This window comes from Canis lupus, chromosome 19, assembly GCF_011100685.1.
Source record: "Canis lupus familiaris isolate Mischka breed German Shepherd chromosome 19, alternate assembly UU_Cfam_GSD_1.0, whole genome shotgun sequence".
NCBI lineage: Eukaryota > Metazoa > Chordata > Mammalia > Carnivora > Canidae > Canis > Canis lupus.
Window position 1 is genome coordinate 8706802 of NC_049240.1, and position 13292 is coordinate 8720093.

Consider the following 13292-nt stretch of genomic DNA (forward strand, 5'->3'; position numbering starts at 1 on the left):
TGTTTCTATAGTTGAATAAAATATAATCAATGCTTTTTAAATTAATTTAAAATCCCTTCAGCTAAAGAGCTTTGTACCTCTAGTCGCTATATGATATTACTTTGTAGAGCAAGTGAATTTATTGCTCAAGAAAATGGTGTAGAATGGATGTTTACAGCTATAGCATTTTTACAGACAAAGGTCAGAACCAAACAAAATATTCAGTAAACATAGAGTTTTGATATCAGAGCTTGTTTTACACTCTGTAACTTTGAATCAGTGTGTGTTATAGTACTGATACTTCATTGCATGGAGTGGAGGCAGTACAAGTGGTGGGCTCACACATGGGCTCGGGATGCCTTTTAATAAAAATGTGGAAAAATGCAACTAGTACATATATGGGAAAAATTAAATAAGATATTTATAACATCTCTTCAAGCTTCATAATGCATCAAGGTTTGTTATTTATAACTGTATTTCCCAAAATTTATTACCAGTAAAATCATTGAAATTAAATAACATGTGCACTAGTGTCTGGAGTGAAACAGAAGCTATTTTTTTAGGGATAGAATTCCAAAACATAACATGCACAGTGGCAGATTGAAAGATGAAAGGAAAGCAGTTGGAATCCCTGGGCCAGGCCACAAAATTTTTTTAAAAATAGAATGTATATTATAAATATATAGACATATATTATAAACTATAAATAAAACATATAAATATAGTCTGAGAACTGCTTGTGGGGCTTTAGAGTATTAGGAGTTAGTAAATCTTTTATGTAGAAGAACAATAGAAACAAAAAAGAGATTAGACCCAATGGTTAGTAGCTACATTAAAAACATTGCTAATAAAAAGCAAAATGGTAAGCCCCTCGAACAGCAAGCCAAGTGTTTGAACACTGGAATCATTCAAAAAGATTGCACCAGCAAAAGCTATTTGAATTTCCTCTGTCACTGATGATGGTAGTATAGATTATTAGAAATGAAGGATCCTAATCTTTGATAACCTTAATATGTCACTGGAAGGATTACAAAACACAGATACACCCCAAAAATTAGCAATGGGGAAAAGCCAAGTCAAAAATAGAAATGGATTAGGGGCACCCAGGTGGCGCTGTCAGTGAAGTGTCTGCCTTTGGGTCAGGGCTCAGGTCATGGTCTCTGGGTCCTAGGATCCAGCCCTGCGTTGAGGTCCCTGCTCAGTCTAGACTCTGCTTGCACTTCTCCCTTTGTCCCTTCTCCTGCTCTTGTTCTCTCTGTCTCTCTCTCGTATGAATAAATAAAACTCTTAAAAAGGTAGAAATATATTCTACTAAAAAATTATTAGATGAAAGGGAAAATACAAGTGAAATACCAGCGAAATAAAAACAAGAGAATTTATGGGATTTAAAATAGTGAGCAGAGGATAATTTATAGCCATATGTATGTTTGTTATGATGAAAGAATGATGAGAATAAGTGAATTAAATTCTCAGCTTGAGAAACTCAAAATAGAACAACAAAGTAAATTGGAAGAAAAAACAAGAAAGAGAATAATAAAGAAAAAAAGCACAAGTTAGAGAATGTAAAGAGCAAATCTATATATTAAAATTTATTTTTTTAACCGAATCACTTATTAATTTGATCAAAAAATAGATACAGAGATAGAGATATAGAAAAAGAGAGAGAGAGAGAGAGAGAATAAAGAAATGGCAAAGGGAAAAATGACCATTTAAGTAGAGAAAATTTTGGGACACCTGGGTGGCTCAGTGGTTGGGGCGCCTGCCTTGGGCTCAAGTCGTGACCCCGGGATCTGGGATCAAGTCCCGCATCAGGCTCTCTGGAAGGAGCCTGCTTCTCCCTCTGCCTGTGTCTCTGCCTTTCTCTCAGTCTGTGTCTCTCATGAATAAATTTTAAAAATCTTTAAAAAAATTAGAGAAATTTTAAAAAAATCACAAGAGGCTACTTTGCAAGCCTATCCAAATGGTTTTAAAAACCCTCGATGAAATGAATGACTTCCTAGAGAAAAAAGTTTCTCAAAATTATTCCACCAAAAAACTTATACTGCCAAATTTGCATAGGAAACAATTCAAGTAGTGAGGAAATAGCCCCACAAAAAAAAGATATTTTCACAGGGGAGTTCTTTGTTTTTTGTTTGTTTGTTGTTTGTTTTTTATAAACTTCCAAAGACTCCCAGTCTCAGCCAGTTTCTAGGCTCTGTGATCTATCAGTCACCCCATCCTGACTAGGACAAATTGATAAGGTACAATATTTTACAGTTTGAATGTTAATGTTAGTTTCACTAGGATCATTCTCAGTCTAGCCTAAGTTTTATCCTAGGGTAACATTCACTAGGATATATTCTTATCAAATAATAGATAGGGCTTTTCTGAAATTAGCCCATTAACAGGAAAAAAAAATGCTCATGATGTAATATGGAGGAAAAAACACTACAGCATAGGGTCACCCAGTGGTTCAGTGGCTGAACTGCCTTCAGCCCAGGTCGTGATCCTGGGGTCCCGGGATCGAGTCCCACATCGGGCTCCCCCCAAGGAGTCTGCTTCTCCCTCTGCCTGTGTCTCTGCCTCTCTGTGTGTCTCATGAATAAATAAATAAAATTATAGACATATAATTTTAAAAAAAACAAAACACACACAAAAAACGAAACAAAAACAAACAAAACACAAAAACCACTACAGAACAGAATGGAGAAACCAGGCCCAAAGTAAAGACAATGTAAGTCGTGCTTCTCCATCTCAGCAAGGGTTATCTGTGTAAATGACACCAGGAGTGATGTTTATCTTGTCCTTAATAGCTTCTACATTTACAGAATTGTCTATTGTGAACATTTATCAAGCATAAACAAACTTTGAAAGTTTTCACTTCTTAGTAATAGTGGAATCAAAACGTGGTAACTTTCATCTCCCAAACAATTCAGTTGTTCGATGAGAGAGTACAACGGATTATCCCCACGGAATAGCTGACCTTTCCTAACCTTTTAATTTCTCTGGGCCTCAGAATGGTGCTGGCCCACATGTCTGATTTCTACCTCTAAGTGTAAGATCCTGTGTAAAAACAAATGAGCTCATTTTTCTCAAAAAATTAAAGAACCACACGCATGTTGACTCACACAGACACAAAACTACAAACAAAGCTGGCTTCTGATAGAGGCCAGAATGTGACCGAGAATCTAGACCTATTAAAACTTGCTTTACAATAACCTTCCCCAAATGAAAAATAATTAGGAAGCCCTTTTATTCTTTTTAATTTTGTCAGGAAGTCTTTCACTCTGTCTTGTGCCTATTCGCCCAAATGAGTGATGCCGCTTAACCTTTTTAGAGCACTTTATCTTTATTTCCTCTTTCAGAAGTGTCATTTCACTTTACTGGGAGCTGATCAACATCCATCACACATTTGCTCTCGAGCTGAAAATATACACAGGGAGTTTTGAATTTTGTGAACTCTTCTATTATTAAGTTTCGTCAATTGTCAGCATCCGTATTCCATTCTGATGATGAATAGAGGCATTATATTTCAGCATTAAAATGCAGTTAGGGTTGTAATGAGCATCATTAGGGACTTTAATGGAAATCAGAACTGTATGTCATTTTATTCAGGTTTTTTTTTTTTTTAGGTTTATTTGTGTTTTATACTTCTTTCTTTTTTTTTTTACACGTTTCTCCCAAGGTGGGAGTAGAGTAGTGTTAGTAGTGTTGTGTTTGGAGATGTACATATATGAACATCATTCCAAAACACCTACTCCACAATCATTCTGTCTCTATCTCTAATTCCATCCAGTTTATTTAGTTTTGCCTTCGGCAGTCTTTAAGAGTAGGGTAACAGTCCTTCCTACCATTGATGTCTGCTTCCAAATTTTTTCTTATAAATCAGGTCCGAGCCTTTTGAATATATGTTTAAAATAAACATTGGATATCTATACACTTAAATCTGAGTAGATTAAATTATCCGTAATTGAAATGAAAAGACTTGCTTTGAAGCCTGACTCATAAAATAACTGGTTCTTTGGTTTTGCTGTAGAAATGAGCATATACGTCTTTGCAGAAGTTGGATGATAAATGCTATAACTCTTTTCAATCTCCTGTGTGATACATTGTGTGTAATGACCACTGCAATCTTTATGAAAACTTATTGGATGTGCTTTAATAATGTGTAGTTCTAAGCAGATTGAACATGGATTAATATTCACTGTCTCATGTTCACTTTCAACATATTAAACTTTTTGTTAGTTCTCGCAAATGAACACTATTCTTTAAAGGCAAAATAACTTTTCAGAATTTAATCTTTATTCTTTTATTCATAATCTCCTACAAAGTTCATGTAAATATAATTTAGAAGCTTTCTGTGATATGCGATGATGATGATGTTTTATTAATCAAAAAGATTAGGTCACCCCCCTCCTATTTCATAAACCAAGTTAACTGTCACAAGGCTTTTAAAGCCTTAAAGATCTTACACTTACTCTGATGAATTAACTCTAGTCCTCTTAAAAATAGATTTTAGTGGCAATGAAAGAATATAAGAACTCCCAAATGAAATATCAAACACAACTTAGACATTCCAAGTCTTACTGCTGTATAGGGAGCACAAGTGAAAATCAATGTGCGAGAGAGTGCCAAATGCAAATTACCAATGAAGAGAAACATTGCTCTGGGTGTAATAACAAAACTGAGTAAGGTGACATCTGAGAGGGGACAGACTCATGAAGGACACTTTTCAGATTCTCTTTTGAGGTATGGCATCTGATAAAAGTAGTTAAGGTAGAACCAAGAGATCAAATCTTGTTTTCTAACTCACACTGCATAATTCTAAACAGATGCAAATTTAAGGGCAAATAGTATTTCCCAAAATATTCTTTAAAAAATATTTTATTTACTTATTCATGAGAGACACAGAGAGAGAGGCAGAGACACAGGCAGAGGGGGAAGCAGGCTCCATGCAGGGAGCCCAACGTGGTACTCGATCCCGGGACTCTAGGGTCACCCCCTGGGCCGAAGGCAGACGCTCAACCACTGAGCCACCCAGGTGTCTCTTTCCCCAAATATTCTGAAACACCAAAGGGAACCACATGCATTTTTCTTCATAGTTGAAATTATGACTATTTCCAGCATATTCAGTATGATACAATCATTGCATTTGAAGCATAACGAGTTTTGTGGGGAAAAGGTATCTAATGAAAAAAAAAAGTAGACCAATACCAGGTTTTATATTCATTTGATCAATTATCTTTTTAGTAATTTCAGTAATTCAAAAAATTTTTACTTATATTTCAACTTTACTGAAAACCTGTTACTTGAATAGCTATTACAAATGCAAATTATTTTATAAAAACGGTCTAAAATTAAATTTTAGAATTACTATGAGTGTTCATGGATCTTAGCTATTACCACATCCAGCAACTCAATAGAATATCTTATCTATATTTTTATGATGAGAAAAATGTCACACACCCATACCCACACACACACCTACACCCACAGGCATACACACATACATTGTTGCCATTATTTTTAAAAGATGCAAAACATTTTAAGAAAGAAATGCTACAAAGGATCTCCATACAGAAAATCCAGCCTCTAATTCTGGGACCACAGTGGATATTGTCCGTCACTGAACTCTTTATCAGCTTAACAACTACAAATAATTTTATTTTCAGAAGACTGACCATTGTTAGCCCACCATGCCATCCTTTTAAATCTTGTCTTTCCTTTCTTTCTTTTGTTCTTCTTCTTTTTTTAATCCTGAGCAATAGAGCAAGCAAGCTCATGTCTTAGTAGCAGTGGTTTCATTTCCTGTTTGAATAACCACTTTCTTTTTAGATACTTTTAAATACATAGTGTGTGACACATCCACAGGTGATATTAACCAGAAAAGAAAGCAGCCCACGTCTGTTATTTTTATGCACATGCTTTTGGTGCTCATTATTCCATTTATGGAAAAGTTCGGGGAATATGTTATGCCTTAATTAGAAAAGTAGGATGCATGAACATGGCTGAACTAATTCAAATAATTCTTGTGCTTGGCTTGAGCATAGAGATATTTATGTAAGCTTTTACTTTAGTATTAGTTATGTAAAATATGGGAGGGATTATTTTCAATTAATGATCATCTATCATAAAACATTGCATTTCTAATGAGTTTTTTTAGATAAGTAGTTTTATGCTCACAGTTTGTTAAATCTTTTTGGTCCTGAAGGTGTGAGCCTCTGTTTTTCTTTCCCTCCTTAAAAAAAAAAAAAAAAAAAAAAAATTCCCCTTGGGCATTTACCAAGACAGCGACCTTTTACGTAATTTAGTTAAAAATAAATATTTAATTGATAAAAAAAAAGCATGATCAAACTCTATGTCACATAATTGGAAACCTGATGAAAGCAACTTGAATATATAAAAACAAACTTATACTGCACATTAAAAACAGCCTTCCAAGGGAATAAACAAGTATGAGAATTTCTAAAATAAAGAAAGTAAATGATAAAGGAGGAGGTTAGAATGCAAGGAGATTGGATGTAGACAAAAATGCAGAAAGAATATAGGGCTTTTTTTTTGGTCCTAGAGAGAAACTTTTTAGGTAGAAGGTTAAACATGTGCACATTACTCCAAGAAATCACTTACAACTTATGTTTTATTGCTAATCCACCTACTCCAGAAATATAACATGTTTATCTCACCCCACCCCATGGATTAGACCCCATGACCCCATGACCTAGGCCGATAATTCAATCCTTTGATATGTGGTTAAACTCCTACTCCCTCTTCTACAATTCTCAAACAGTGAATAAAACAGTGGTTATTTTATCACAGCAAGAATCTCAAATACATTTTTAGGCTTTCACTAAAAATTTTACTATTGAGTAGAAAAAAATACAATGTGTGTCCAGATTGCCCACATTTATGGCGGCTTTGGATCGATTAATATTAAAAAAAAAAAACAATGTTTACTAAATGTAGCAGAAAAAAGGTACACACTATAGGACAGAAGAGCTCAAGAATGAAAATTTCATGAAACTTTATTCAGTCATACATAGTACAGAAAACACATGCACATCTTTTAAAAAATATTTATTTATTTATTTATTTGAGAGAGAGAGAAAGAGGTGGAGATGAGAGGTAGGGGGAGAGGGAAAGGGAGCCAAAGCCTGATGCCGGGCTTGACCCTTGATAGCATGACCCAAGCTGAAATCAGGAATTGGATGTTCAATCAACTGAGCCACCCAGGAGCCCCCATACAATTTAAAAATACAAACTTACACAACAAAGTTCATTACCTTGTGAGATAACAAAACTCTACAATGAATTATATATGAGGTAAACTACTGGTGGTATAAAAATTGGGGGCAGTAGTAGTACAGGGGTGGAACTATTGTAGGGATACACAAATATAACAAGTCATATCATTCATTGTTTTGGACATAAGTATCATCTGGATGATGACCCTGTGGTCGCAAAGAGCATACATATGCACATCGTACACACATCCATATGTACCTACACACCCTCATACAGATCGTAGTGTATATACATATACATACATATATGTAAGTACTTTATATGAAAATACATATGTGTGTATATGTATGTGCACATATCTTATCCTATATCTTGAGCTGTATCTACATCTGTACCCAAAAACCACATCCAAAGTCAGTGTTCCCTCTAAGCTTCAGACCTATATGCCTGATTCTTACATGAGACATGTTGGTGGATATCTCCCAGACATCTTGAACTTAACAGGGTCGAAGCAGAGCATTTGATTTATCATAGCTCCAACAGAATCTCCTAAATGGCACCATTAGTTATTAAACTGCCCAGGTCAGAACCTACATATCTTTGATTCTTTCTTTTCTTTTTTAACCCCCTGCATATCAACCAACAGCAAGTGCTATTGAGGAGCTCTTCAAAACATGTGCTTATTCTCTCCACAGTGAACATATCCTCATTTCACTGTTACTGCTGGCCTTACATTTCCCAAATTTATCAATCCTTTCTCTACTCTCTAAGGAATGTGAGCAAAAGTGTAAATCAGATCATATCACCTGTTATTTTTTTCTAAAGATTTTATTTATTTATTAATGAGAGACACACAGAGAGAAAGAGAGAGAGAGAGACAGAGACACAGGCAGAGGGAGAGGCAGGCTCCATGCAGGGAACCCGATGTGGGACCCAATCCCGGGTCTTCAGGATCACACCCTGGGCTGAAGGCAGGCGCTCCACTGCTGAGCCACCCAGGGATCCCCATAGATCATGTCGCATGTTAAATCACCCCCACATACTTCCTATTTCAGTTTTAATACATTTGACTTTCTTATCTTAACTCAACCTAACTCCTGAATTCATTTGATGCCAGTCTGGTCATCAGAAACTTTTCAAGACCCTCTTTTTTTTCAAGACCCTTGGGGCTTCAAAGGCTTTCCATAACCCTAATTTTCACTTTTTAAATTTCCTTCTCTTCATATTTCAGCCACCCTACTTTCTGTGAAAAGTTTCTCCTAAAATTCTACCAAAACCAGGTCTCTAGGTCACAACTTCTGGGGAAAAAAAATGAACAAACACATGTTGTTGGTTTTCTTTCTTTCTTTCTTTCTTTCTTTCTTTCTTTCTTTCTTTCTTTCTTCTTTCTTTCTTTCTTTCTTTCTTTCTTTCTTTCTTTCTTTCTTTCTTTCTTTCTTCCTTTCTTTCTTTCCACTTTCTTTCTTTCTCTTTCTTCCTTTCTTTCTTTTCTTTCTTTATTTTTCTTCTTTTTTTTTTCTAGGTCCTATCATAATTAATGATTTTTCTGCTCATTTGTTTATTTACTTATTTCTTGGGAAATATGTCTTCTTAACTAACTTATTCTTATCATCTCTAGCATTTGGATGTCATAGATAATATATATATATATATATATATATATATATATATATATATATATATCCCAATGTGGGGCTTGAACTTACCACCCCAAGGTCAAGAGTCACAGACACTCCCAATACATATTTTTGAATGAACAGATGGATGCATGTAGAGGGATGTTCCAAGGATATGGTGAGAAAAAAAGAGTAGATGCTGTAAAATGCATAAAATATTACGTGGTTCACTGAGAGTAAAGCACAAGCAATGGGTGTGTAACAGAGACATAGGAAAGGAGGACTACAATAGTGGAAAATTAAATTGGAAATAAATTGTTCAAGGCATTGTGTTTTATTTTTTGAAAGCAGGAAGTCATCTTGTAAGAAAGATTTTCATAATGAAAATAACTGATGCCAGCTTGGGGAATATGTTGAAAAGAACTAAAAATCTGAACACAGTCCATTTAAGAAGCCATTAGAATCGTTCAGATAATTAATGATATTTGTTACTCCACAAGCAAAAAAGTAGATTTATTCAACAGATATCAGCCTAGTTGAAGTTTCAGAATATGACAATGCTATAATGCTATTCATTCATAAATTCAAGCCTGTATTCATTTACTAAGTGAAGATGCTGGCTTCGTTATTTTTCATCTTAAGAACTGCCTCCTAATTCGAGGTAATTTCAAGACATGGATGATCCATTCAAACCCTGGCTTCTCAGCTCTTTGACCTCAATACATTTTCCTTTTTCAACATCTGCTATCAACTCCCACATTCACATCCTCTATGTATTAATCACTTTAAAATGTTCCAGCTCTGACATCAGGTACTTTCAGATCCAAGAGACTATATTCTCAAAAACCGTAACATCACCGGTCTTTGACTTCTTGGGAATATCCAGTCCATTAACCTCTTTGTGCTTTTCCTGCTTATCAGACACTTTTTTGTCTTCTGTTTTATTATAGAACACTGGAACAAATTCTCACATGGGTTTAATATCACTTGACATAGACATGTAATGATTTTTCCCTCTCAGTCAAATGGGGTTAACTGTCCGTGATTATTGTCAATTGTTTTTAAACAAAGTTAACCAAGATACATGGTTTTATTTGCTGAAAAAAAAAAAAATCAGTGGGAAATATCTAAGTTCTTTAAACCTCAGTGCCTAAACTTCCTGACTTTTCAAGTTGTTATAAAATACAAGGGGAAAATATATCTTATCATTCTAAGGAAGTAAAAAAAAAAAATTGACAGTATATCACCTGGAGCCACATATTATACCCTGAGGGAAACTATAAAATGGATGTAACCACCCTACCTACTTCTGGTTACAGGTCTAATAGCTTGCACATAATTAGCTGAAAGGCTTGGGAGAACTGCCATGCAGCCACATCGTTGGTATATTCACACCAATTCTGGGGCTTAGAAACATTCAGAAACAGAGAATCCCATCCTTACCGAAAGTGCTAGAGCCAGTGTTAACACCTTGGTATTATAGAACAATGCATTTGATAGGGAGCAAAGGAAGCTGAAGATGCTTGCATGATTTTTATCATCCATTACTTTCTAATTCCTTACTTATTTCAGACGAAAAGAAATCACAGTATTCCCAGAGGAAAGCAATTTCTACTTTTTTAGATCCACTAATAATATGTTATTGAATTATGCTTATATTAAGTTGTCCATAAGTTCATTTATTATTTAGCCAATATATTAAATCCCTGTATCTATTAGTCCATCCTTCCCATAAGGCTAAAACCTCAATTCTAGAGAATTCCTACAACCATTTTGTCCACATTCTTGCCTGAATCACCAAGGATTACTAAAGATGATTACTGGACAAGGCATCTATAAAATTATCTTCATCATATTTAACAGAGACCATTAAACCGCTCAGCAATTCCACAAGATTTCTCTAAATTGGCTTGCTCTCTGTGTCTTTGTACTATTTAAAAAATATTTGCTCTTTCAAATATCTGACCCAACCACTTTGCTTTTATTTCTTGCAAGTTATTGTGCTTCCTAATTCAAAGAGAAAATAAGACCTCCATTTAAACTACCTCAAACTCCTGCCAAATATATACATACTCAAATTTCCTGTCATGGTCTCTGAATTGGTTATTTAAAAATAATCAAAATCTGTAAAAGAAATGAATTGATTACTTTTGATAGTCATTGTCCAGTAAAAACCACTCTTGTTCAGCAGATACTTTGTGACAGTTCACCTTTGAATCTATGGGCTTCCATATGTAGTTAACCCTTGAAAAATGCAAGGGGTAGGGGTGATGACAGTAGAAAAATCACTTGTAAATTTTGATCGAAAACTTAACTATTAATAGCCTACGGTTGACTAGAAGGCTCACTGATAACATAAACAGTTGGTTAACACACATTTTGTATATGTATTATTTACTGTATCATTACAATAAAATAAGCTAGAGAAAAGAAGACATTATGAAAGTAAGGAGAACACATTTACAGTACTGTCCTGTAAAAAATCTGCATAATAGGTGGACACATTCAGTTCAAACCTGTGTTGTTCAAGGGTCAACTGTATTTATAGGTAGATGATATAGATAGATAGATGATAGATGATAGATAGATAGATAGATAGATAGATAGATAGATAGATGATAGATAGATTGATCCATCCCTGACTCAATTGCTGTGTCCAGAGAAATGAGGTCACACAGCACAGTATAAGCTTCCTATGCAGTTTTTCTTTTAAAGATTTTTATTTTTAAGTAATGTCTACACCCAACGTGAGGCTCAAACTGACAACCCTGAGATAAGAGTCACATGCTCTACTGACTGAGCCAGCAAGGTGTCTTTCCTATGCAGTTTTCCAGAGAAACTAGGTACGTGAATTGTGGGGATGGAAAAAATTGGATGAGCTCCATGATATTGAGCAACTGACCTGCTTATTATACATTTTAGTTTTTTTGTTTTTTAAGATTTTATTTAATTTATTCATGAGAGACACACAGAGGGAGGCAGACACATAGGCAGAGGAAGAAGCAGGCTCCCTGTGGGGAACCAATGCAAGACCCAATCCCAGGACCCCAGGATCACTCCCCAAGCCAAAGGCAGATGCTCAACCACTGAGCCACCAGGTGTCCCATGTTTTAGGTTTTATAAATGGAGATCATAACCACTACATCACAGGTTGTTCATGAAGATATGCTGAATTCACGCAAAGTATCTTATAAATGTGCAGTAGAATTTGTCCTCACTCCATTATAGATTTTATTTCAAATATTGTTATTCATATGCATACGACTGACTCCCTATAGTTCAGTTCTAGAAAGAACGGTCTCTCTCAGAAGAAAGGGGTGGTGTGAAAGGTTAAAAAACAGTCATAGAAATCTAGTTAGTAGAGTAGTACAAAGACCAAAGTATTTTAATAATAATTGGGATGGGGGAGGGAAAGTTGTCAAACCTTCCCAGAGCCAATTAGCATAACTTGTTAAAACAAGTATCTCTACAGAGGCATGACTGATATTATATCCTATAAGAAAGGTGAGAGGTAAGCTTTTTCTTTATAAAGAGATCACATTCAAATAAGGTGTATTCTTGATGCATCTCTAACCTAATATGTTACTTACATCTCTATTTATCAATTAATATCAACCAAATGGTTCTCATCTTAATTTTTTGCTTTTTTTCTTCAATATAATTTGTGAATATGCTTAATTACATTTTCGAAATTAGATTTAATAATAAAGTCCCTGAGACTTTTTGTAAAATGCTAGTCTCAAATTTCATAAATCTCACTTCTGGAATTTGATTGATCTAATTTCTTTTTGGCATTCTGTTCATCTTGTTTCCCCTAAGTCTTTCATGGGAAACAAGGCCAACTGCTAATTTGGACAAACTAATACTCATTGGATTTAGACAATATCCCTCCCAAAATATGTATCACAAATTCTAAATATATATAAAATATCTAATTATCATACATAGTAAGTTTAGCTTGCACATTGTTATTTTTTCTAAATGTGGTTTGTCTTGGAATAAGGTAAAAAGCTAGGGAATTGGTGTTTCAAATTAGTGAAGGAAACATTTAAGAATAATTTTCAGATGTTTCCATTGATTATATATATATATATATATATATAATTCCTGATTAATTTATCCATTCTTAAAAAAAAAAAGATTCTTTATAGTAGACTGAAATATAAGGAAAATAAAGATTGTCAGAGAATTTTCTTAAGAGCGGAAATGGAAGGGCAGAGAGACAGGGAGAGAGAGGATCTTAAGCAGGATCCATGCTGGGCACAGAGCTGGTCATGGGGCTCAGTCCCATAGCTCTGAGATCATGACGCAAACTGAAATCAAGAGTTGGATACCTAACCGACTGAACCACCCAGGGGCCCCTTTCAGAGAAACTTTTATTCCATATCTAAAAGTAAGAACAATGATACATCTTTAGTAAAGACAAATATCCATCCTTTGAATTTATTTTTTCATTTTTCAGGTTAAATTATTTGT